This window comes from Pinus tabuliformis, chromosome J (genome assembly GCF_031772625.1).
Source record: "Pinus tabuliformis cultivar Carrire ecotype Pingquan chromosome J, CPIR1, whole genome shotgun sequence".
Taxonomy (NCBI): Eukaryota; Viridiplantae; Streptophyta; class Pinopsida; order Pinales; family Pinaceae; genus Pinus; species Pinus tabuliformis.
The window spans coordinates 141,834,806-141,860,067 of record NC_142295.1 but is presented as its reverse complement, the minus strand read 5'-3'; the positions used below and the strand labels follow the sequence as shown (position 1 = coordinate 141,860,067).

The window sequence follows — 25,262 nt, the reverse complement described above, 5'->3', positions numbered from 1 at the left end:
TGTTGCAATGTTTAATGTGGAAGAGATGTTGCAATGTCAGTAAAATGAAGCATTAAACCAAATAATAATAATAATAATAAAGCACAATATGGACACAATTAAAAAAGTAATAAAAAGTAAAACAATAAATTCATAATAATTCTTATTTCCGAACATATAAAAACATAATAAATTTAATTAATAAAGATATAATTAGAAAGAAAAAATATTTCTAAACATGGAAATGACATAGATTTGTGTTATAAATTAGGATCCATTTGAACATATAAATTAAAATAATAATTCATATTTATAACTATTATATTTTATAATTTCATATTTAAATTTAATTAATAAGCATATAAAAATTCACTATTTACAATAATTTTTTTAATAACTTATATATTTATCTATCTATTTATATAATCAATGTTATGCATATCATGTTAAAAAAATAAATTTGAAAAAATATAAAACATCTAATTATATGTATTATCAGGAATTTAATAAAATTAAAAATAAGAATATTTCTATACATAGAAATATGAATTATATATAAATGTAAATAATATTAATAAGAACGAGCATAATTTGATCTATTAAAATCTCTAGAGGAATGAAAATCTTTTCTCAAGTTTTGCATTCAAAATGAAATTTACATCTTAAAAGATTTAATCCTTCTAAACATTTAGTAAATTCAAAATTAAGATGGATCTATATTGATTATTATTTATAAATAATTTTTAACAACATATTTAATATAAACATTAAATTTAGATACTAAATTTCCAAAAACTAATTAGTATTGGTATACATAAAATTATATATAAAACATAAACTATATTATAACTAAAATAGAACTACACCGAATCAAACTTTTAATTAAAAAAATAGATACCTCATTTTTTTAACACTGAAATTTAGATACATTAAATATTTAAAAAACTTGAATTAAACCCTTCACATATGATAAAGCTTTGCTCCATAATTTCACATGAAATACCGTGTATAACATAAACATCTAATATTACAATGTCATATTTAATGGCAATCTACTTTCAAGGGGCACAAATTCCCTAGCTAGCCCATTTTACTTAAACCACACAAATAAGGCTTCCCTCACTGGACATAATATAGTTCCATAAGAGGTGAGGTGACAAAGCCTTTATTAGTAGGAACACAATTGACTATCAGAGGTGACAAAGCCAATATTAGAAGGAACGAAATTGACTATCTCCTCGATATATCGTTGCTGGGTAGAAGAAAATGGAAAATATATTTGGTTAGAGATGGAGAACACATCTCAAACTCTTGCCTTCTAACAACAAATCAAATGATTTGTTAATATCTGCAAGAGGCAGCTCATGGGTAATGAATTCCTTTACTTGGACTTCCTGCAATCAAAATGCATATTGTAAGAAAACTAATAAAGCATGAACCATTAGTTTTAAATACAATTTTCTTAAAACCATTGTATGTCATCTGATGATTCATTACCTTGCTTGCACACTTTTCTATAAGATTAGGCAATTGGGATTTTCCCTTGAATCCACCAAATATAGATGCCACAATCCTCCGACCCATAAACAACTCTGTTGGAAGAAGGCTTAGCTTTCCTGGACTCGAATCATATCCCAACGATACTGTCAAGCCCCAGACCTGCAATCCCACCCAATTGACCAAAACACTGACAATGAGGACACACGAACCATAATGCATCTTTACAGTTTTGTTTATGCATATCCCCAGCAGACCTTACTGGACATTAATCAATTAGTAGGTTTCAGCTGATCCAGGATATCTAGGATCTTTGTTATCAGTTTGTTAAATGGATAAATTTTCTCAGATCCGGGATATCTCGGATCGTTGTTAACAACTTCTTAAATATCTAGTATTTTTTGTTATCAATTGAAAATGGGGAACAAAGGGTGTCCTTACATCATTGGTGGCCAGAAAGCACTGGTATAAGATATCTGTATTTCCAATGCATTCAAAGCCGTAAGAGGCTAACAACCTGCCTACTAAATTTTATGTTAATTTTACCAGTCAGTTTGAGAAAAAGAGCATCTACCTTTAGGAAACTTGTTGGGATTTGTGTCAATGCCTATTATCCTAGATGTTTGTCTTATCCTGGCACCCTCTGCTATTGAAATCTAATTTCAACTATGCACCTCAAAACCACCGCAGCAAAACCACAAACCACCTTGATGCGTATCAGACCGCTCTTGCGTGAAGGCAGTTTCCATATGATCGAGCCCGATGCAATCAAATTTGGGCACGTGTTCCTCCCTATACGTCATCATATGTAATATTTCGGGACGTAATGATCAGTCAGGTAAGGTCTCCCGAAATCCACCACCGCCGTCTGATTGTCTTCATCAATCTTTGCCGTCGATTGTTCCAAGATGCATACGAGCTTGCAGTAAATGTTGCGTGGAGTAAAATAAAAGCTTGGTTGACTGCAGACTTTTTTCCATGAAGACATTTAATGAAAGTAGGTGAATATTGAAGTTTTTATATACAGCACGTAAGTTTTTTTATGTCGAAGGTATGGTGCATTTAAAGAAAGGCATGGTCAGTTTGTTAATTTTTTTTTACGCAATGTAATATCCAAAAAAAACAAGGGAGCTCGTATATTATGAAATTGTTTTGGGTTTAATATATATGAAACAAAAAATGGGCTCGCGTGCGTAGTGTGCCTGTATATCCAGCTTTGCTCATGCGATGAACCTGAAGCTCGCAGCAGTGGAAAAACCAAGGGAGATGCACAGCAGTGCATAGATCAGTTTTTTTAATGTATTGGATTTGCATTGAAATGCAAAAGAAAAGAGCGCACAAGTATTTTTTGAAATTGTGAATGTAATGTAAAAGTTTACTGCATATGTAAATTTATTTTTACAGCAGTATGAGTAAAATAGTTTTACAGCAGTAAAGTAAAAAGGGGTTTTACAGCAGTAAACCCAGCACAGTAAATTCTCAGGTGGAGACAGAGTTCTGTTAAATGTTTTTTTTGGGTAAATCCCTCTCAGCAAAGAGGATGAAGTTTGTATCAGACATTTTGTTTTAATGAATAGAAATGTTTTTATGGTGATGTAATACTCTGTTCTTCAGTCATTTTTTTTAAAAGCTTCCCTGTGCACAAAAGATCATGTGGAGAGGAAACAGAGCATTGCCTCTGTGGAGTTTTTTTTGTTTTTGGTATTTTCTCAGAAAAATCCCCAACAGTGGTATCAGAGCAGGCTTAGGCTCTTTGAAGGTGTTCAAGAAGCTGAAGGGAGGATTCTTTTGTTGCAGCAGTAAATCTTCTCCAGCAAAGTGAAGTCTCAGGCAAAAGATTCAGGTATTCCTCAAGGTTTTCTTTTTGTTACTGTGAAGGAGTCAATGTTTTAAGATACACAGTCAAGAAATTGAAGCATAACTAAGGATGCAAGGAATGGCCAGCACAAGCACTGGTATGGGTATGTTTAACACCCAGCTTCCACAGTTTAATGGGAAAAACTATGACTATTGGGCAATAACCATGACAGCCCTGTTTGCCTCTCAAGATTTATGGGAAATAGTTGAAGACGGTTTTGAAGAACCATCAGATGAAAATGAGTTTAATAGATTAACTCTAGCAGAGAAGGATCTGCTGAAGAGCAATAGGAAGAAGGATTCAAAAGCCCGTGTGTTGTTGTATCTAGTAGTAGACCAGAGTGTGTTTCCAAGGTTAGCAGCAGCTAAGACAGAAAATGAAGCATGGAAAATCCTCAAAACAGCCTATCAAGGCATGGAGAGAGTGAAGACAGCAAAACTACAATTGCTGAGGAAAGATTTTGAGAATCTGAGCATGAAGGAGTCAGACACCATTGACTCATTTTTCACACATGTAATTGGTCTGGTCACACAGATAAGGACTCATGGAGAAACCCTTGAAGAAAGGAGGATTGTGGAGAAAATATTGAGGGTCTTACCCTCAAAGTTTGATGCGACTGTCACCACCATAGAGGACACAAAGGATCTCTCAAACGTTTCAGTTGATGAGCTTCATGCATCACTGATAACACATGAGCAGAGGTTGAGTAGAAATGAAAACTCATCTCTAGAGCAAGCCTTTAAGACCCAGATGTTCTTTGGAAGAGGAAGAGGTCAAGGCAGAGGAAACAAGAGAGGAAGAGGCAGAAGCCAGAACAGAGGTGGAAGGAACAATCTAGCAAATGCTCAAGGAAGAGGCAGCAATCCAAATCAGAACCAAGGCCAAGGCAGCAAGGACAAAGGTATGAAAAATCCAATGTCCAATGCTATTACTGTAAAAAAGATGGGCATTATGCCAGTGAATGTAGGAAGAAGCAACATGATATGAGTAATAGACAAATGCAAATGTCACTAGAGAAAACATCAGCCAAGATAATGTGTTGCTAGCTTGTAACATGGCTGAAACAAATAGTGAGGACATATGGTTTGAAGACTCAGGTTGCAGCAACCATATGACAGGAAACATAGCCCTCTTTTCTGCTCTAGATCAGAATATGAAATCAGATGTCACACTAGGAACTGATAGTAAAATCTCTGTTATCGGAAAAGGAGAGGTAAAATTATTTACAAAGCAAGGAGAAAAGAAAACCATAGCAGATGTCTACTATGTCCCTGGAATGAGATGTAACCTCTTGAGTATTGGACAGCTTGTCCATAAGGGTTACAATGTTTTCTTTAAAAATGATGTATGCACCATCATGAATATAGCACCCAGCAAACGATGCATTGCTGAAGTGAAGATGACAAGGAACATGATGTTCCCTCTCAGGATCAGGGCAGATTTGAAAAACAAAAATGAAATTGCAGCAGTTACCCAAGAGGCTTTCCAAAGCGTTCCAAACGATGAAAATTGGTTGTGGCACTTGAGATTTGGACATCTCAATTTTGGAGGTCTAAACTTGTTAAGCATAAAAGGAATGGTAAGAGGACTACCATTGATAGAGAAACCGGACAGCCTTTGTGAAGGTTGCATTTTGGGAAAACAACACAGAGAAAGTTTTCCATCAGGGAAGAGCATAAGAGCAAAGGCACCCTTAGAAATCATCCACTCAGATTTATGTGGACCAATGCAAAATCCATCATTAGCAGGAAGCCAATATTTCCTAACATTCATTGATGACTTTACAAGAAAAACTTGGGTATATTTCCTTAAAAACAAAAGTGAAGTGTTTGAAAAATTTAGAAATTTCAAAGCACTTGTGGAAAACCAAAGCGGGCTGCATATTAAAGTTTTGAGAACTGATAGAGGAGGTGAGTATATCTCCAAGGAGTTTCTACGTTTTTGTAGAGAAAATGGAATTCATAAACAATTTACAGCAAGGTACACTCCGCAGCAAAATGGAGTTGCTGAAAGGAAGAACAGGACCATTATGGATATGGCGAGGAGCATGCTGAAGGCAAAGCATTTGCCAAATGACTATTGGGCTGAAGCTGTAAATTTTTCAGTGTATACTTTGAACAGGTGTCCTACAAAAGCAGTGTTGAACAAAGTGTCAGAAGAGACATGGAGTGGGAGAAAGCAAGGAGTCACCCACATGAGAGTTTTTGGATGTGTGGCCTATGCACACATTCCAGATCAGCTGAGGAGGAAGTTGGACAGCAAAGGGGAGAAATGTATTTTCATTGGATACAGTGAGGAATCCAAAGCCTACAGGTTGTATATCCCATCCACCAAGAAGTTTTTTGTCAGTAGAGATGTTCAATTCATTGAAGAGGAAGCTTGGGATGGAAGCATAAAGAAAACAGTGAATGTCAAAAACTGTTTGACTCATGATGAAGATGATGAGGAGGTGGCTGAAACGCATCCCCAAACAGTAGCGCCAACACAAGGACAGCAAGGGACACCATTGAGGATAAATGAGAGTGCTTCTCTAAGCACACCACAAGGAGGAAATTCAAGTGCGTCTTCAAGCACTTGCACACCAAATGAAAGAGGTAAGAAATTTAGAAATCTAAGTGATATTTATGATGAAGGAATGAATTCCTTATTTTCCTTGTATTTTCATGTTGATGATCCTATTCATTTCGAGGATGCAATTAAAGAGGAAATGGATAGAAGCTATGGATGAGGAGATGAATGCCATAGAGAGAAACAAAACATGGGATTTGGTTGAGCTACCAAAAGGAAAAGAAGTCATTGGAGTCAAATGGGTTTACAAGACCAAGAGAAATGCTGAAGGCAAGATAGAGAGACACAAGGCAAGGCTGGTTGTCAAAGGGTACAAGCAGCAGTATGGAAGAGATTATGAGGAGACTTTTGCACCGGTTGCAAGAATGGAAACCATGAGAGCAGTGCTTTCCATAGCAGCTCAAAACAAATGGAAAGTCTACCAAATGGACGTGAAGTCAGCATTCCTAAATGGAGTGTTAAAGGAAGAGGTTTACATTGAACAGCCTCTAGGCTATGAGAAGAAAGGTGAAGAGCACAAAGTGTGCAAATTGAAGAAAGCTCTTTATGGGCTGAAGCAAGCGCCAAGAGCATGGTACAGCAGGATAGATTCCTATCTATTGGATAATGAATTTGACAAGTGTGAAGGAGAACCCACCCTCTACATCAAAGAAAAAGATGGTAAAATTTTGATTGTTGTCTTATATGTTGATGATGTTATTTTCACAGGTAATGATGATCAGCTCATTGAGAATTTTAAATCAGTCATGAAAGAGGAATTTGAAATGACTGACATGGGTTTCTTGAGATACTTCTTAGGCATAGAAGTAGATCAAAATGAAAAAGGAATTTTTATCTCACAAACTAGATATGTAAATCAAGTGTTGGGCAGTTTTAACATGCAAGAATGCAAGGCAGCGATCACTCCTACAATAATGGGATTAAAACTCAGCAGAGAGGACAACAGTAAGGATTTTGATCCTAGTTTGTACAAGAGTATTGTTGGCAGCCTTATGTATTTAACAGCAACTACGCCTGACATTATGTATGCTGTTAGTTTAATTTCCAGATTCATGGAGAGGCCAAAGGAGGCACATTGGCAGGCAGCAAAAAGAATTTTGAGGTATGTCAAAGGTACCAAAATGTTTGGAATTTTATATAATGTCTCAGAACATTCAGATTTAATTGGATACACTGATAGTGATTGGGCTCGAAGTGTAGATGATCGGAAAAGCACTTCCGGTTATGTTTTTCATATGGGTTCAGGAGCCATTTCATGGGCTTCTAAGAAGGAGTCCATTGTAGCATTGTCTACAGCAGAGGCTGAATATGTGGCAGCTACAGCAGCAGCATGTCAAGCAGTTTGGATGAGAAGAATGTTGAGGAGCTTAGGCCAAGAGCAGGCAAAAGCAACAGTGGTTTTTTGTGACAATAGCTCCGCTATTGCATTGTCAAAGAATTCAGTGTTTCATAAGAGAACGAAACACATTGATACAAGGTTTCACTACATCAGAGAATTGGTGAACAATGGAGAAATTGTCCTAGAACATTGCCGGACTCAAGAACAGGTAGCAAACATTTTGACAAAGCCATTGGATCAGAAAAGCTTTGAATTTTTGAGGAAGTGTCTCGGTATGACCGAATGCCCAGCAGTTGAAATTAAAGGGGAGTGTTGAAATCTAATTTCAACTACGTACTTCAAAACCACCGCAGCAAAACCACAAACCACCTTGATGCGTATCGAACCGCTTTTGCGTGAAGGCAGTTTCCGTATGATCGAGCCCGATGCAATCAAATTTGGGCATGTGTTCCTCCCTATACGTCATCATATGTAATATTTCGGGACGTAATGATCAGTCAGGTAAGGTCTCCCGAAATCCACCACCGCCGTCCGATTGTCTTCATCAATCTCCGCCGTCGATTGTTCCAAGATGCATACGAGCCTGCAGTAAATGTTGCGTGGAGTAAAATAAAAGCTTGGTTGACTGCAGACTTTTTTCTATGAAGACATTTAATGAAAGTAGGTGAATATTGAAGTTTTTATATACAGCACGTAAGTTTTTTTATGTCGAAGGTATGGTGCATTTAAAGAAAGGCATGGTCAGTTTGTTAATTTTTTTTTACGCAATGTAATATCCAAAAAAAACAAGGGAGCTCGTATATTATGAAATTGTTTTGGGTTTAATATATATGAAACAAAATTGGGCTCGCGTGCGTAGTGTGCCAGTATATCCAGCTTTGCTCATGCGATGAACCTGAAGCTCGCAGCAGTGGAAAAACCAAGGGAGATGCATAGATCAGTTTTTTAATGTATTGGATTTGCATTGAAATGCAAAAAGAAAAGAGCGCACAGGTATTTTTTGAAATTGTGAATGTAATGTAAAAGTTTACTGCATATGTAAATTTATTCTTACAGCAATATGAGTAAAATAGTTTTACAACAGTAAAGTAAAAAGGGGTTTTACAACAGTAAACCCAGCACAGTAAATTCTCAGGTGGAGACAGAGTTCTATTAAATGTTTTTTTTGGGTAAATCCCTCTCAGCAAAGAGGATGAAGTTTGTATGAGACATTTTTTTTTAATGAATAGAAATGTTTTTATGGTGATGTAATACTCTGTTCTTCAGTCATTTTTTTTAAAAGCTTCCCTGTGCACAAAAGATCCTATGGAGAGGAAACAGATCATTGCCTCTGTGGAGTTTTTTTTGTTTTTGGGATTTTCTCAGAAAAATCCCCAACATCTGCAACCTGTTCACAGTTAAAAACTTAAGAAATCAACTGAAGAAAGATAGTCAGCACAACAATCATGTAAATATCATGGATAACCAAATCACTTACTGCAAGACCCACAGTGCCAACGCCAAAGATAGCAACTGTTAATCCAGGTTCGATGTCTGCTATGTTCCATACAGCTCCAAGTCCTGCAGGCGCACATGGTAGCAGAGTCCATGGTTAAAAGCACTCTGAAGACAGTCACCAGCTGTCATTATACTAATACGATTGAAAGCCTGTGAATTCTGATTTCATCAAACTGAACAGTGGGATACCTGTGGCCAGTCCACAGCCTAGCAAGCATGCTATATCCAAGGGAACTTCTGGATTGATCTTGAGAACACAAGCATAATCCACTACAGTGTATTCGGTAAATGTAGAAGACATGAAATGATAAACTGGCTTTCCACCAATGGAGAAACGAGATTTCCCATCCTTTCTCATCATTGTATTGTAGGGATTTGCTCTAAACTCACCACACAGATTGGTCTTCTTAGATTTACAGTAGACACAATCTTCACATTCGCCATTGTACAGAGGAATCACATGGTCTCCTTTCTGGAGATCTGTCACACCCTCTCCCACACTCTCGACTATCCTGAATATTTAGAAGTTCAGTATTAAAAGTTCAAATTAAACCACTTACAGTAGAAGGAGAAGTATCCATTGATAAAAACTACAAACCAAATACCACCCACAAGGCATTATCATGTCTGTCTCACAACAGCAGTTAGGTTAGGTATAATTACTATGGTTTTGATGATGGATAGAATATCCATCCAAAATATATAGAACAAACTAAATTAACAAAAACAATTTTTTTTCAAAACTATATTGTAAGCTAATTACTAGAACGCATGATCATGTCTATTTCACAATTGTAACTGTTAAATATAATTATTATGTCTATATCTTTGATGATGAATGGAATGTCTATTCAAAATATTAAACAAACTAAATTCTCAAAAACAATTATTTTCCAACTAATTACTGTGACTTTGATGATGAATGAAATATCCACGAACAAACTAAATTAGCAAAAACATTTTTTTTTCCAAAACAACATTTTAACCTAATTACTAAAGATCCTACCCGGCACCCTCGTGGCCGAATATGCGAGGAAATGCGTCTTCATTTGATATCGTCCAATATGTGATATCAGTATGGCAGAGAGAAGAGTGGGTAATTCTGATTCGGACCTCCATTGCCTGAGGAGGATCCACTTGCACCTCTTCTATGACGAAAGGCTGCTTTGGTCCCCATGCTACAGCAGCTGTCCACTCACACAAAGAAAACCAAAACCACTAAATTGAATCTATCTTTAATCAAACACAGCTGCAATACTATTTACATAATGAAAAGAGATAAACCAAAACTACTAAATGGAATCTATCCTTAATCTTAAAACACAGCTGCAATAATATTTACAGAATGAAATGAGATAAACCAAAACCACTAAATTGAATTTATCTTTAATCAAACACAGCTGCAATACTATTTACAGAAAGAAAAGCTGAAAACACAAACCAAACCATACCATACCTTTGCAGGTAATGACTTTTCCATCCATGTTTGTGGACAAGAGCTTGCCTTCGCTATTGCAATGGTGATCCATCAGCTGAATTTTTCTGGTTCAGCAGCGAGCAAGGCAAATCCTGAGATCTATGAGAACCCATGGATTTGTCCATTATTAATAATAATGCTGCTGGCACATTCTCCTCGTGATCGAGAGTCAAACATGGCGGGTGGAAACGACGCGGGCCTAAACTATCGCTAATAACTCTTAGTTTGTCCACTATTTTCGTGTTCCCGTACCACCCTGATCCACTTGCCCATTGTCATTGTCATGGTGATGTTGGGGATTTTTCTGAGAAAATCCCAAAAACACACAAATAAAACTGAAACTCAACACACAGAGACAATGCTATGTTTCTTTTGCTCCACAGGATCTTTTGTGCACAGGGAAGCTTTTAAAAAAATGACTGAGAACAAAGTATTGCACCACCATAAAAAGGTTTCTATTCATTAAAACAAAAATGACTGATACATATTCATCCTCTTTGCTGAGAGGGATTCACCCAAAAATACATTTAACAAAACAACTCTGTCTCCACCTCAGAATTTACTGTGCTGGGTTTACTGCTGTAAAATCCCTTTTACATTTACTGCTGTAATAAAAATTTACATATGCAGCTCAAAAACATTATATGTCTGCTTCACTTCTGTGCATATCACATAAAAAAAATTACAAAACCATACAAAGGATTCTTGTTCTTCACCGCACTGCTGTGCTATATTCGCCTTCGCATTATACAATTCTTGTCTCCATTTTTTTTCATTTACATATTGCACTGTTGTGCAAACCTCAAGTCTCTTTACAAAAAGTCAACCAACAAAAACATAATATACGAGCTCCTTTGTTTTTTTTGAATATTACATTGCGTAAAAGAAAAACAAACTTACCATGCCTTTCTTTAAATGCACCATACCTTCGACATAAAAAAACTTACAGGCTGTATATAAAAATTTCAATATTCACCTACTTTCATAAAATGTCTTCATAAAAAAATCTGCAGTCAACCAAGCTTTTATTTTACTCCACGCAACATTTACTGCAGGCTCGTATGCATCTTCGGACAATCGATGGTGGAGAGCGATGGAAACAATCGAACGGTGGAGGAGAATATCGGGAGGCCGTTTGCTGCAGAGCTTTATGTCCAGAGAATGTCAGACTTGCTTACGTATGGGGAGAGCCACGCGTCTGCACCATATTGCATCGGGTTCAAATATACGGAAACCACTTTCACGCAAAAGCGGTCCGAGATCCCTCAAGGTGGTTTATGGTTTTGCTGCGCGGTTTGGGCGTTGGTACGGCTGCGCAGTTGAAATTACATATTCAACACTCCCCTTTAATTTCAACTACTGGGCATTCGGTCATACCCAGACACTTTCTCAAAAATTCAAAGCTTTTCTTATCCAAAGGCTTTGTCAAGATGTCTGCTACCTGTTCTTGAGTCCTGCAATGTTCTAAGACAATTTCTCCATTGTTCACCAATTCTCTGATGTAGTGAAACCTTGTATCAATGTGTTTCGTTCTCTTATGAAACACTGAATTCTTTGACAATGCAATAGCTGAGTTATTGTCACAAAAAATCATTGTTGCTTTTGCCTGCTCTTGGCCTAAGCTTCTCAACATTCTTCTCATCCACACTGCTTGACATGCTGCTGCTGTAGCTGCCACATATTCAACCTCTGCTGTAGACAATGCTACAATGGACTGCTTCTTAGAAGCCCATGAAATGGCTCCTGAACCCATATGAAAAACATGACCGGAAGTGCTTTTCCGATCATCTACACTTCCAGCCAAATCACTATCAGTGTATCCAACCAAATCCGAATGTTCTGAGACACTATATAATATGCCAAACATTTTGGTACCTTTGACATACCTTAAAAATCTTTTTGCTGCCTGCCAATGTGCCTCCTTTGGCCTCTCCATGAATCTGGAAATTAAACTAACAGTATACATAATGTCAGGCCTAGTAGCTGTTAAATACATAAGGCTGCCAACAATACTCTTGTACAAACTTGGATCAAAATCCTTGCTGTTGTCCTCTCTGCTAAGTTTTAATCCCATTACTGTGGGAGTGACCGCTGCCTTGCATTCTTGCATGTTAAATCTGCTCAATACTTGATTTACATATCTTGCTTGTGAGATAAAAATTCCTTTTTCATTTTGATCTACTTCTATGCCTAAGAAGTATCTCAAGAAACCCATGTCAGTCATTTCAAATTCTTCCTTCATGACTGATTTAAAATTCTCAATGAGCTGATCATCATTACCTGTGAAAATAACATCATCAACATATAAGACAACAATTAAAATTTTACCATCCTTTTCTTTGATGTAGACGGTGGGTTCTCCTTCACACTTGTCGAATTCATTATCCAATAGATATGAATCTATCCTGCTGTACCATGCTCTTGGTGCTTGCTTCAGCCCATAAAGAGCCTTCTTCAATTTGCACACTTTGTGCTCTTCACCTTTCTTCTCATAGCCGAGAGGCTGTTCAATGTACACCTCTTCTTTTAACACTCCATTTAGGAATGTTGATTTCACGTCCATTTGGTAGACTTTCCATTTGTTTTGTGCTGCTATGGACAACACTGCTCTCACGGTTTCCATTCTTGCAACCAGTGCGAAGGTCTCCTCATAATCTCTCCCATACTGCTGCTTGTACCCCTTGACAACCAGCCTTGCCTTGTGCCTTTCTATCTTGCCTTCAGCATTGCTCTTGGTCTTGTAAACCCATTTTACTCCAATGACTTCTTTGCCTTTTGGTAGCTCAACCAAGTCCCATGTTTTGTTTCTCTCTATGGCATTCATCTCTTCATCCATAGCTTCTATCCATTTCCTATCTTTAATTGCATCCTCGAAATGAATAGGATCATCAACATGACAATACAAGGCAAATAAGGAATTCATTCCTTCATCATAAATGTCACTTAGATTTCTAAATTTCTTACCTCTTTCACTTGGTGTGCAAGTGCTTGAAGATGCACTTGAATTTCCTCCTTGTGGTGTGCTTGGAGAAGCACTCTCATTTATCCTCAATGGTGTCCCTTGCTGTCCTTGTGTTGGCGCTGCTGTTTGGGGATGCATTTCAGCCACTTCCTCTTCATCTTCATCATGAGACAAACAGTTTTTAACATTCACTGTTTTCTCTATGCTTCCATCCCAAGCTTCCTCTTCAATGAATTGAACATCTCTGCTGACAAAAAACTTCTTGGTAGATGGGATATACAACCTGTAGGCTTTGGATTCCTCACTGTATCCAATGAAGATGCATTTCTCCCCTTTGCTGTCCAACTTCCTCCTTAGCTGATCTGGTATGTGTGCATAGGCCACACATCCAAAAATTCTCATGTGGGTGACTCCTTGCTTTCTCCCACTCCATGATTCTTCCGACACTTTGTTCAACACTGCTTTTGTAGGACACCTGTTCAAAATATACACTGCACAATTTACAGCTTCAGCCCAATAATGATTTGGCAAATGCTTTGCCTTCAACATGCTCCTTGCCATATCCATGATGGTCCCGTTCTTCCTTTCAGCAACTCCATTTTGCTGTGGGGTGTACCTTACTGTAAACTATTTATGTATACCATTTTCTCTACAAAATCTTAGGAATTCCTTGGAGATATACTCACCTCCTCTATCAGTTCTCAAAACTTTTATATGCAGCCCGCTTTGGTTCTCCACAAGTGCTTTGAAATTTCGGAACTTCTCAAACACTTCACTTTTGTCATCAATGAATGTTAGGAAATATTGGCTGCCTGCTAATGATGGAGCTTGCATCGGTCCACATAAATCTGAGTGGATGATCTCTAAGGGTGCCTTTGCCCTTATGCTCTTCCCTGATGGAAAACTTTCTCTGTGTTGTTTCCCCAATATGCAGCCTTCACATAAGCCGTCTGGTTTCTCTATCAATGGTAATCCTCTTACCATTCCTTTTCTACTTAACAAGTTTAGACCTCCAAAATTGAGATGTCCAAATCTCAAGTGCCACAACCAATTTTCATCCTTTGGCACGCTTTGGAAAGCCTCTTGGGTAACTGCTGCAATTACATTTTTGTTTTTCAAATCTGCCCTGATCCTGAGAGGGAACATCCTATTCCTTGTCATTTTCACTTCACCAATGCATCTTTTGTTGGGTGCTATATCCATGATGGTGCATACATCATTTTTAAAGAAAACATTGTACCCCTTATGGACAAGCTGTCCAATACTCAAGAGGTTACATCTCATTCCAGGGACATAGTAGACATCTGCTATGGTTTTCCTTTCTCCTTGCTTTGTAAATATTTTTACCTCTCCTTTTCCCATAACAGAGATTTTACTATCAGTTCCTAGTGTGACTTCTGATTTCACATTTTTATCTAAGGCAGAAAAGAAGGCTATGTTTCCTGTCATATGGTTGCTGCAACCTAAGTCTAAAAACCATATGTCTTCACTGTTTGTTTCAGCCATGTTAGAAGATAACAACACATTATTTTGGCTGATGTTTTCTCTAGTGACATTTGCATTTTGTCTATTGCTCATATCATGTTGTTTCTTCCTACATTCACTGGCATAATGCCCATATTTTTTACAATAATAGCATTGGACATTGGATTTTTCATACCTTTGTCCTTGAGCATGATGTTGTCCCCCTTGTTGGCTGCTGCCTTGGCCTTGGTTCTGATTTGGATTGCTGCCTCTTCCTTGAGCATTTGCTGGACTGTTCCTTCCACCTCTGTTCTGGCTTCTGCCTCTTCCTCTTTTGTTTCCTCTACCTTGACCTCTTCCTCTTCCAAAGGACATCTGGGTCTTGAAGGCTTGCTCTAGAGATGATTTTTCATTTCTACTCAACCTCTGCTCATGTGTTTTCAGTGACGCATGTAGCTCATCAACTGAAAAGTTTGAGAGATCCTTTGTCTCCTCTATGGTGGTGACAATCGCATCAAATTTTGAGGGTAAGACCCTCAATATTTTCTCCACAATCCTCCTATCTTCAATGGTTTCTCCATGAGTCCTCATCTGTGTGACCAAACCAATTACATGTGTGAAGAATGAGTCAATGTTGTCTGACTCCTTCATGTTCAGATTCTCAAAATCCTTCCTCAGCAATTGCAGTTTTGTTGTCTTCACTCTCTCCATGCCTTGATAGGTTGTCTTGAGGGTTTGCCACGCTTCATTGGATGTCTTAGCTGCTGCTAACCTTGGAAACACACTTCCATGCACTGCTTGATACAAGAAGAAAAGGGCTTTTGAATCCTTCTTCTTGCAGCTCTTTAATAGATCCTTGTCTCCTTGAGTTAATGCATTAAACTCATTTTCATCTGCTGGTTGTTCAAAACCTTCCTCAACTATTTCCCATAAGTCTTGGGAAGCGAACAAGGCTTTCATTGTTATTGCCCAATAGTCATAGTTTTTACCATCAAATAATGGGAGCTGCATACCCATGCTATTACTGGTGCTTGTGCCAGCCATTCTTGCAGCCTCAACTATGCTTCAATTTCTTGACTGTGTATTTTAAAACAACTGACTGCTTCTTCAGCAACACAAAAAAATCTTTGTGAAATACCTGAGTATTTTCTTGACTGAGCCTTCACTCTGCTGGAGAAGATCTACTGCTGCAAAAAAAAACTCCTCCCTTCAGCTTCTTGAACACTTTCAAAGAGCCTAAGCCTGCTCTGGTACCACTGTTGGGGATTTTTCTGAGAAAATCCAAAAAACACACAAATAAAACTGAAACTCAACACACGGAGACAATGCTCTGTTTCTTTTGCTCCACAGGATCTTTTTTGCACACGGAAGATTTTAAAAAAAATGACTGAGAACAAAGTATTGCACCACCATAAAAAGATTTCTATTCATTAAAACAAAAATCATTGATACATATTCATCCTCTTTGCTGAGAGGGATTCACCCAAAAATACATTTAACAAAACAACTTTGTCTCCACCTGAGAATTTACTGTGCTGGGTTTACTGCTGTAAAATCCGTTTTACATTTACTGCTATAATAAAAATTTACATATGCAGCTCAAAAACATTATACGTCTGCTTCACTTTTGTGCATATCACATAAACAAAATTACAAAACCATACAAAGGATTCTTGTTCTTTTCTGCACTGCTGTGCTATATTCGCCTTCGCATTATACAATGCTTGTCTCCATTTTTTTTCATTTACATATTGCACTGCTGTGCAAACCTCAAGTCTGTTTACAAAAATTCAACCAACAAAAACATAATATACGAGCTCCTTTGTTTTTTTTGAATATTACATTGTGTAAAAGAAAAACAAACTTACCATGCCTTTCTTTAAATGCACCATACCTTCGACATAAAAAAACTTATGTGCTGTATATAAAAACTTCAATATTCACCTACTTTCATTAAATGTCTTCATAAAAAAATCTGCAGTCAACCAAGCTTTTATTTTACTCCACGCAACATTTACTGCAGGCTCGTATGCATCTTTGGACAATCGACGGTGGAGAGCGATCGAAACAATCGAACGGTGGAGGAGAATATCGGGAGGCCGTTTGCTGCAAAGCTTTATGTCGCGAGAATGTCAGACTTGCTTACATATGGGGAGAGCCACGCGTCTGCACCATATTGCATCAGGTTCAAATATACGGAAACCACTTTCACGCAAAAGCGGTCCGAGATCTCTCAAGGTGGTTTGTGGTTTTGCTGTGCGGTTTGGGCGTTGGTATGGCTGCGCAGTTGAAATTACATATTCAACAGGTGATACCGATGGGTACAAGTCACTGAAAACCATACTCACAAAATTCGCCTTAATCGGGCCAAAAAATATCAAAATTCTAGATACGAATACCGTATTATTAGTTGAAATTCGATTAGGTTTTCAATAACACCAGTTTTATATTAATTGTAGTCCATTAGCACAATCATATTTATAGATTAGTTTTGTATAATTTGAAATTAGATTTGGTTTTCAGGAGAGAGGGAGCTGTGCTGCGAAATGAATGTTCAAGCCAGTCTCGATCTACTGCACGTTGTAGTACTTCCATGGAATCCAGATAGATCATCCAGACCTAATCAAAACCAAGACCTAATCGAAACCAAAGGCTGGAAGGCGAGTCTCCAAATGAATAGTTTATCAATAAGCCATTGTTATTGTCATGGCCACAAGTCACTGACAACCATAGTTACCAAATTGGCCTGAATGGCGCCAAAAAGTGCAGAAATTCCTCAGTTTTATATGAATACCGCACTGTATTAACACAACCACATTGATAGGTCAACTGGCATTATTTTCACTTGTAAAAATGACACACACTTGAATATATCAACCAGGTTAATACCAAGCCCAGTTTATATATATATATATATATATATATATATATATATATATATATATATATATATATATATATATATAGGAATTTAGACTTCTGTGATCCATAACATTGTTTAGAAAATCTTCGGCAAAATCACATAATCAATCTTTTGTCGACGCGTTTCGAACCAACTAGTGTGGTTCATCGTCAGGACAAGTTGAAAAACAGATCCAGCTTCGCCTGTTTAAATAGCTAGAGCAGAGACACCAACGGTTACCTAACTAAGGGAGCAAGGTCCAATTCAGTTATATTAGGTAAAAAATAGATAAAAATTAAATTAAATATAATAATAAATAAATCAATATATATAAATTTATATATAAATGTATAAAATTAGTTATATTCGGTGTGAGATAAAACTATAAACATATGAAGAATTATAAAATAATAATAAATTATTTATAAAAAAATCAATGAAGAAATATAAATTAATAATAAATATATATTAATGAATATAAAAGTATAAAATATTTTATTTAATGAAAAAATAAAATTAAATGGTATCATTTTTAGTTATATTAGGTGTAAGATAGATAAAGAATTATAGAATAATAGTAAATTATTTAATTATAAAATTATAAATAATAAATAAATTATAATATAATAATAAATAAATAAATTTTACATATAGATATATAAAATTAGTTATATTAGGTGTAAGATAAAATAAACAAATTATTTATTTATTAACTAAATATATAAATATATAAATGAAGAAAAATAATAATAAATAAATTATTAATCTACTAAATAAATAAATGATTAAATGAAAAAATATAAACTAATAATAGTATAAATTATTTATTTAATGAAAAATAAAAATAAATGGTGTCATTAGTAGGTAATAAATATATAGATATCTAAATAAAGAAGAATAAATTATTTATAAATATATAAATGAAGAATTAAAGAATATTTTTAAAGGAAATAAGGGACCATTCCTTATAATAAACAAATAAGAAGGAAAAGAATAAGAGAAATAAAAATAATAATAGAATTTTGTTAATAATAATCATAATAATAGTAATAATAATAGAATCAAGTTATAGAAATAAAATAATAAAGTAAAAAACGATTACCAAATAATAATTTTTTTCGAAATTGTTTATTAAATTACTAAACAGTAGTATTTAGTAATAGTTTATAAACAAATAAAAATAATCGTACTCATAATACTAATAAAATCAATTAAATAAATAAATAAACAGACGTAATAACCCCTAGAATCTAATTACATTAGGTAAATTTAGGGTTGTTAAAGTCCATTGGGTTTAAAGGATTTTTTATGATGTTGGACTCCATTGGGTTTAAAGGATTTTTTATGATGTTGGACTTTAACAACCCTAAATTTACCTAATGTAATTAGATTCTAGGGGTTATTACGTCTGTTTATTTATTTATTTAATTGATTTTATTAGTATTATGAGTACGATTATTTTTATTTGTTTTATAAACTATTACTAAATACTACTGTTTAGTAATTTAATAAACAATTTCGAAAAATTTTATTATTTGGTAATCGTTTTTTACTTTATTATTTTATTTCTATAACTTGATTCTATTATTATTACTATTATTATGATTATTATTAACAAAATTCTATTATTATTTTTATTTCTCTTATTCTTTTCCTTCTTATTTGTTTATTATAAGGAATGGTCCCTTATTTCCTTTAAAAATATTCTTTAATTCTTCATTTATATATTTATAAATAATTTATTCTTCTTTATTTAGATATCTATATATTTATTACCTACTAATGACACCATTTATTTTTATTTTTCATTAAATAAATAATTTATACTATTATTAGTTTATATTTTTTCATTTAATCATTTATTTATTTAGTAGATTAATAATTTATTTATTATTATTTTTCTTCATTTATATATTTATATATTTAGTTAATAAATAAATAATTTGTTTATTTTATCTTACACCTAATATAACTAATTTTATATATCTATATGTAAAATTTATTTATTTATTATTATATTATAATTTATTTATTATTTATAATTTTATAATTAAATAATTTATTATTATTCTATAATTCTTTATCTATCTTACACCTAATATAACTAATAATGATACCATTTAATTTTATTTTTTCATTAAATAAAATATTTTATACTTTTATATTCATTAATATATATTTATTATTAATTTATATTTATTCATTGATTTATTTATAAATAATTTATTATTATTTTATAATTCTTCATATGTTTATAGTTTTATCTCACACCGAATATAACTAATTTTATACATTTATATATAAATTTATATATATTGATTTATTTATTATTATATTTAATTTAATTTTTATCTATTTTTTACCTAATATAACTGAATTGGACCTTGCTCCCTTAGTTAGGTAACCGTTGGTGTCGTCTGTGCTCTAGCTATTTAAACAGGCGAAGCTGGATCTGTTTTTCAACTTGTCCTGACGATACTAGTTGGTTCGAAACGCGTCAACAAAAGATTGATTATGTGATTTTGCAGAAGATTTTCTAAACAATAATAAATTATGTTTTAATTTATATATTAATCAATATTTTTTATGGATTAAAGTATATTAATTAATTATTTGTATAAATAATAATGATAATAAAATTATAATTCATATAGTTTTTTAGGCGATGTATTCTGAAGTAAGTGGTTTGATGTTCATTATGGATTTATGTCTATCCATATTTATCTGGTCATTGAAGTGCCTAGAGGTACTTTGAAGCCCATTATGGTAGAGATGTTGTAATGTAATGTTTAAAATTTTGACTACACCAAATTAGATAAAATTAAAAAGTAAATTAAATAATAAGATTAATGTAATGTAAAAACAAAATTAAATAAATGAAAAAAATAAAAATAAAAATAACCCTCAAACTAAAATAAAAAAATAAAAAATAACCCTATTAGAATAAAATAATAATAATAATAATAATAAAAATGGCATATGGGGTTGACAACCCATGGTATTCATGTGAAATATATCCTATTTAAAAGGGAAATTAAACTAGTATAGATCTATCTTCAGTCTAGATATACCAAACACCAACACTTGGTATATCTGGAATTAAGATAAATCTAGACTAATTTATATAGCTAAGGTAATTACTTTTATTAAAACAACTAAATTGAGACAAATTTAATTTAATTAAGACTATAAACTAGTCTCTTCATCTCGGCCATCTATTTATTGAACTAAGTGGTAGAGCAATGTTTTATAAATTTTTCTCATCATGATGATGAACCACTGCTGGTGGTTCAAAATGTCCATTACAACAACAACCAAATGTGATATTAATTGAGAAACTGATTTACACAAAGATGAAGATCATAGAAACTTGAAATCCGAGATAAAAATATATATTTTTATAAAATAATATTATTTATACAAAATAAGTATAACTAATAAAATAAATAATTTATCAACATGTTATTGATTAGCACAACTACTAAATATTTTTTTAATATTATTTATAAAAATAATATTATTGTTAAAAAAACTTGGCCCAAAATTAATTAAATTACTATTTTACATCCTTACATATAATTTACATCTTATTTGTAAAACTAATTAGTAATGTCATTCCCAACAAAATCCCAACTATAAATCGAGTTAGAATTACACATATAAGTTAGAAGCACTTTCTCTATAGTACCTTATAATTCACAAGTGGGAAGCTATTTCCATATTTTTAAATCTAAATAGTAAACACTAGACTTTCCATACATTGATATGAATCAAAGGAAGTCCCCCACTTATTTGCACAAGATGTTAAAACCCAGATAATAATCCACTCATTTAGGTCATCCTAGGTTGTCACCAACAGAACCCGTGACCCATAGGTGATGAGAGGGAATGTTTGAATGGCATTGTTCACTAAGATCTCTTACAATGGTGATACCCACATTCACAATTATCCTCCATCTTAGATGTTGAAAACAAAGTATCTTGGGTATCTTATAGGTCAAAGTTTCATGGTCAAACAGATCGTCGCAAAATATCATATGACACCTTTGATCTAGATCATCTGGAATTTGTCCCATGATCCTCCATGATTTTACAGAGGAATCATATATTTCGATCATATATGGTACAACAAGCAATAACAAAGGCTCCTCCATTTTTCCTACAACAAACAAAGAAAAGGTAATTAGAGAGGTGAGGAGAATTGAGGTGGCCTTCTCATTCAATAGAGATACTTCAAAAAGAAATAGAAGGTAATTCAGAAAGGAAAGTAGATTCAAGGTGGTCATTTTTATCCTAGCCTTTTTTGCATGTCAAGATGCCAATTTTCGGTCAGACGGAATCGAAATGACAAGATCGGTTCACTACAATATTGTAAGCGAAGCCTCCACATAGCTCGATGATGTGCCCATGCCTGAAGGAATGAAGACATTGCTTGCACTAAGGATGTGAAGCAAAGTTGTTTCCCTGAGCAATGGAACAGAGAATGATGGGATGACCAACATAACCAATTTGTAGTGAAGCGATTAGCACGGAAACTCTGCCAAAAATTTGGAAATTATAAATTATGACCATTGATTATATAAACTCTTAATTCAGTCCGTTGGATTGTGACTCAAACAAAAGAATATTCCAAATTTATAGAATCTCGATCCTATAAATAATTTTTCATTTTTAAAGAACCAAAATTCATTTATCCCATTTCTGAAATAGATATTCGTCGAAATTTCAGGATAAATGGTTAGTTGATGAAACATTACTCAGGATCCTGATCGTTTAGCCAGACAAACAGATTGTTCATTCATTACCAGAGGATGTGAATGACAATTCCTACACAAATAGATAATAGTGGGATGGTGTAATATAAATTTATAGTGGAATTAGGAAGTTAATCATTTTCCAATTTCATTTTTTTGCTTTCAAAGACTTAAAGAGACGAGAAAAAAGGAAATGGAAGCATCTTTGAGAGTGTGTTAATTTGTAATACGGTGCTAATTTTAAAAGGAGTAATAGATTTTTTTGGATTTTACATGTTTTCTAAATATATGTATTTATTATAAAGGATTTTAGATAAATAAGTTTTTAACTTCTAAAAGTCTTTTAGATTTAAGATTTGAAAGGAAAAGAAGTTGTGAAGGGAAGTGGTAAGTGTGATTTTTAATTCAAAATAAATTTAGAAAAGAATGAGTGTAAGGTATTTCTCTAAAAAGAATGAAAGTCTTTAAGATGTATAGTGCTGATTTTTTTTCAAATTAAATTTCTTATTCAAACTTTTATCTTATAGTATCAAATTTGAATTTGAATTTGAATTTGATAGCTATGTTGAAAAGTACGAGCAAAATAATGTATTGTTTCATTATTGTTGGGAGTATTTTCACTTTTAGGAATGTTGATTATATTCCATATAGTTGTCCTTGCCATTTTTTTTGTCTTAGTATTGAGAAAAACATAAGAGCCATGAGCACAACATTTGAATCCTACGCCTTGGTTTTTTTCAGATAAACTTTTGTTTAGCCAAAAGCTTATTCATTTCTCTTCTCATTCATCGGTAATTTTTATTTTCATTTTACATCTCACAAATATTAGATCCACATATATTGTAGTGACCATATGTCCTTATATATTATGTGAATATCATGGAATTTGAAGATCAAGAAAGATCAAACAAATGATTTCTATCGAATGGTCAAATCTTTTGATCTCTCCTAATCGTCAAATCCAGGTAAATATGCATTTATGGATTGTAGATCTTTGGAAATTTATAGATAAGAATATCAAAATAGAGTGAAATATTTAATTAATTGGAAAATAAAAATAGAGTAAAACAATTAACTTGACTCTTATTCATCAAATTTTACAATATTAAATTAGAAAATAAAAATAAAGTAAAACAATTAACTTGACTCCTATTCATCAAATTTTACAATATTATAAAATAAAAATTAAATTATTTTTTAATTCTTATTTTCACACTTATGAGTACTAAGTTATTCAAGATAGTGTTTGTATTATTTACGAAAGAATTGACTATAACCGTCCAATTATCTTTGCCATTTTCTTGTCCCCGTGCCATGAAGGCAAGTGAGAAACTTGGAGTTTTATCACTAAATATTAGAATCCTATCTTTTGTAGACATTTACTTAGTTCAATGATGATCCATTTGCTATTATCGTTGTCATAAAGATAGTGATAATTGTTAGAAAGGTATCAAACTAGAAATTGCACAAAGAAGTGTAAAAGAATGAAGATAGGAGGAGTGGGGAATGTAGAAAGCAATAATTAAACAGAATATATGGAAATGAAATAGAATTAAAATTTGAGTTTCTAGACATTTTTTAAAGAAAGTAGAAAAAAGTTCAATTTAAGAATAAAGTTACACTAACATTAATGTCCTAGAACAATGGCAATCCTTGCAAGCACAAGGTTCATAACAAAGGAGTTCAATTTATTTAGGGTTTTTTTTAAATGGCATGAAATAAATTATGAAAAAGAATAACATAAAATAGTAGCCTCACCTTCGAGCTATGTATTCCCTCATAAGTGTTTCTTAGGGAAAATTTTTGTGTCTATTGTGGATGATGTGTGTATTTTTTCTATTTTTTATTTCTCTAAATTAATCAAGTGGAAAATCAACTAACTGAAGAATCTATAATCTAAGGAAAAATTAAGAGTAATTATTTCAATGTTTTTTTCATATTTGTTATGACAAACTATTCCAATGGAATATTTACAGAAATTTATAGATCACATTCAACATTTTTCATGCAAAGGCTCAAACACAAAGGTTGAGTTCTTAACTTTATGGACCTTTCTTTATTTTGCCAACAAGTTGGGAGTATCCAAATTAGAGGTTATAGATGTCTCTAAATTGGTGATAGAATGGACATGTAAAAATGTCGTGTTGGATAATGTGTGTCTTTCCCCTTTCTTTAGGAAATCCAAAATATTCTTCTATCCTTTTGAATAGCACTTTTTCAAGAATAACTACAAAGGTTTAATGAAAATGTAGATGAATTATTAGAGGAAGATTTTGAATTATAGCCTAGCCTTTTTGGTTTCTATGAGTATTGGGATAGCTAGGACATGGAAATCATGGAGTTCCATTTCTGTAGTATGACTATTTGCAACTCATTAGTTTCAATATATCTTTTTTTTGCAAATGTTTTTGAGATGTTTCTTGAAACAAGTTGTTGAGTATCAACTTTTGCTATCATTATGGAAATGTTTTTGTTTTGTCAATAAAAACGATGAATACAATGTCATAATTGTAATGGTTATTCGTAATTTTGATGAGTCATTCTCATAGTAACATGTATATTATCTATAGTTATAGAAATATAAACCTTGTATTTTGGAATGTGTGCACATGCATGTGTTCTTTCTTTATATTCGTTATTTAAGATGAGAAAGAATAATTTCTACATTATCAGTTTCCCAAATTTAATTTTTTCATCACTCTAAATGTCCAATATTAAACACTATGCATTGATATATGGAATACTTATGTTTAATGCGGATATAAAATAAAAATCAAAATCAAAATTATAAAAAGATTTATAAAATCTAAAATTTAATAAATTATAAATAATTGATAGTCTACCAAAAAAAATATTTAAGGTTAAATAAATGATTTTTATATAAATACATTGTAAATAATATAAAAATAATATTTGAATATTACACAACAAAAGGAAAATATATATTTAAAAAATAATATTACAA

The 25,262-nt window shown here is 33.4% G+C and overlaps 1 pseudogene across 1 annotated transcript; it reads right to left on the bottom strand.

Moving 5' to 3' along the window:
- Nucleotides 1–944: 944 nt before the first annotated feature.
- On the bottom strand, nucleotides 945–10,352 carry LOC149226036 (alcohol dehydrogenase-like 4; annotated as a pseudogene). The gene is made up of 7 exons (XR_016246998.1): nucleotides 10,195–10,352; nucleotides 9,745–9,925; nucleotides 8,928–9,250; nucleotides 8,715–8,801; nucleotides 1,918–2,122; nucleotides 1,477–1,638; nucleotides 945–1,373 (listed from the first exon to the last, which is right to left on the bottom strand). The product of XR_016246998.1 is annotated as an alcohol dehydrogenase-like 4 (transcript).
- Between the last annotated feature and the right edge of the window lie 14,910 nt (nucleotides 10,353–25,262).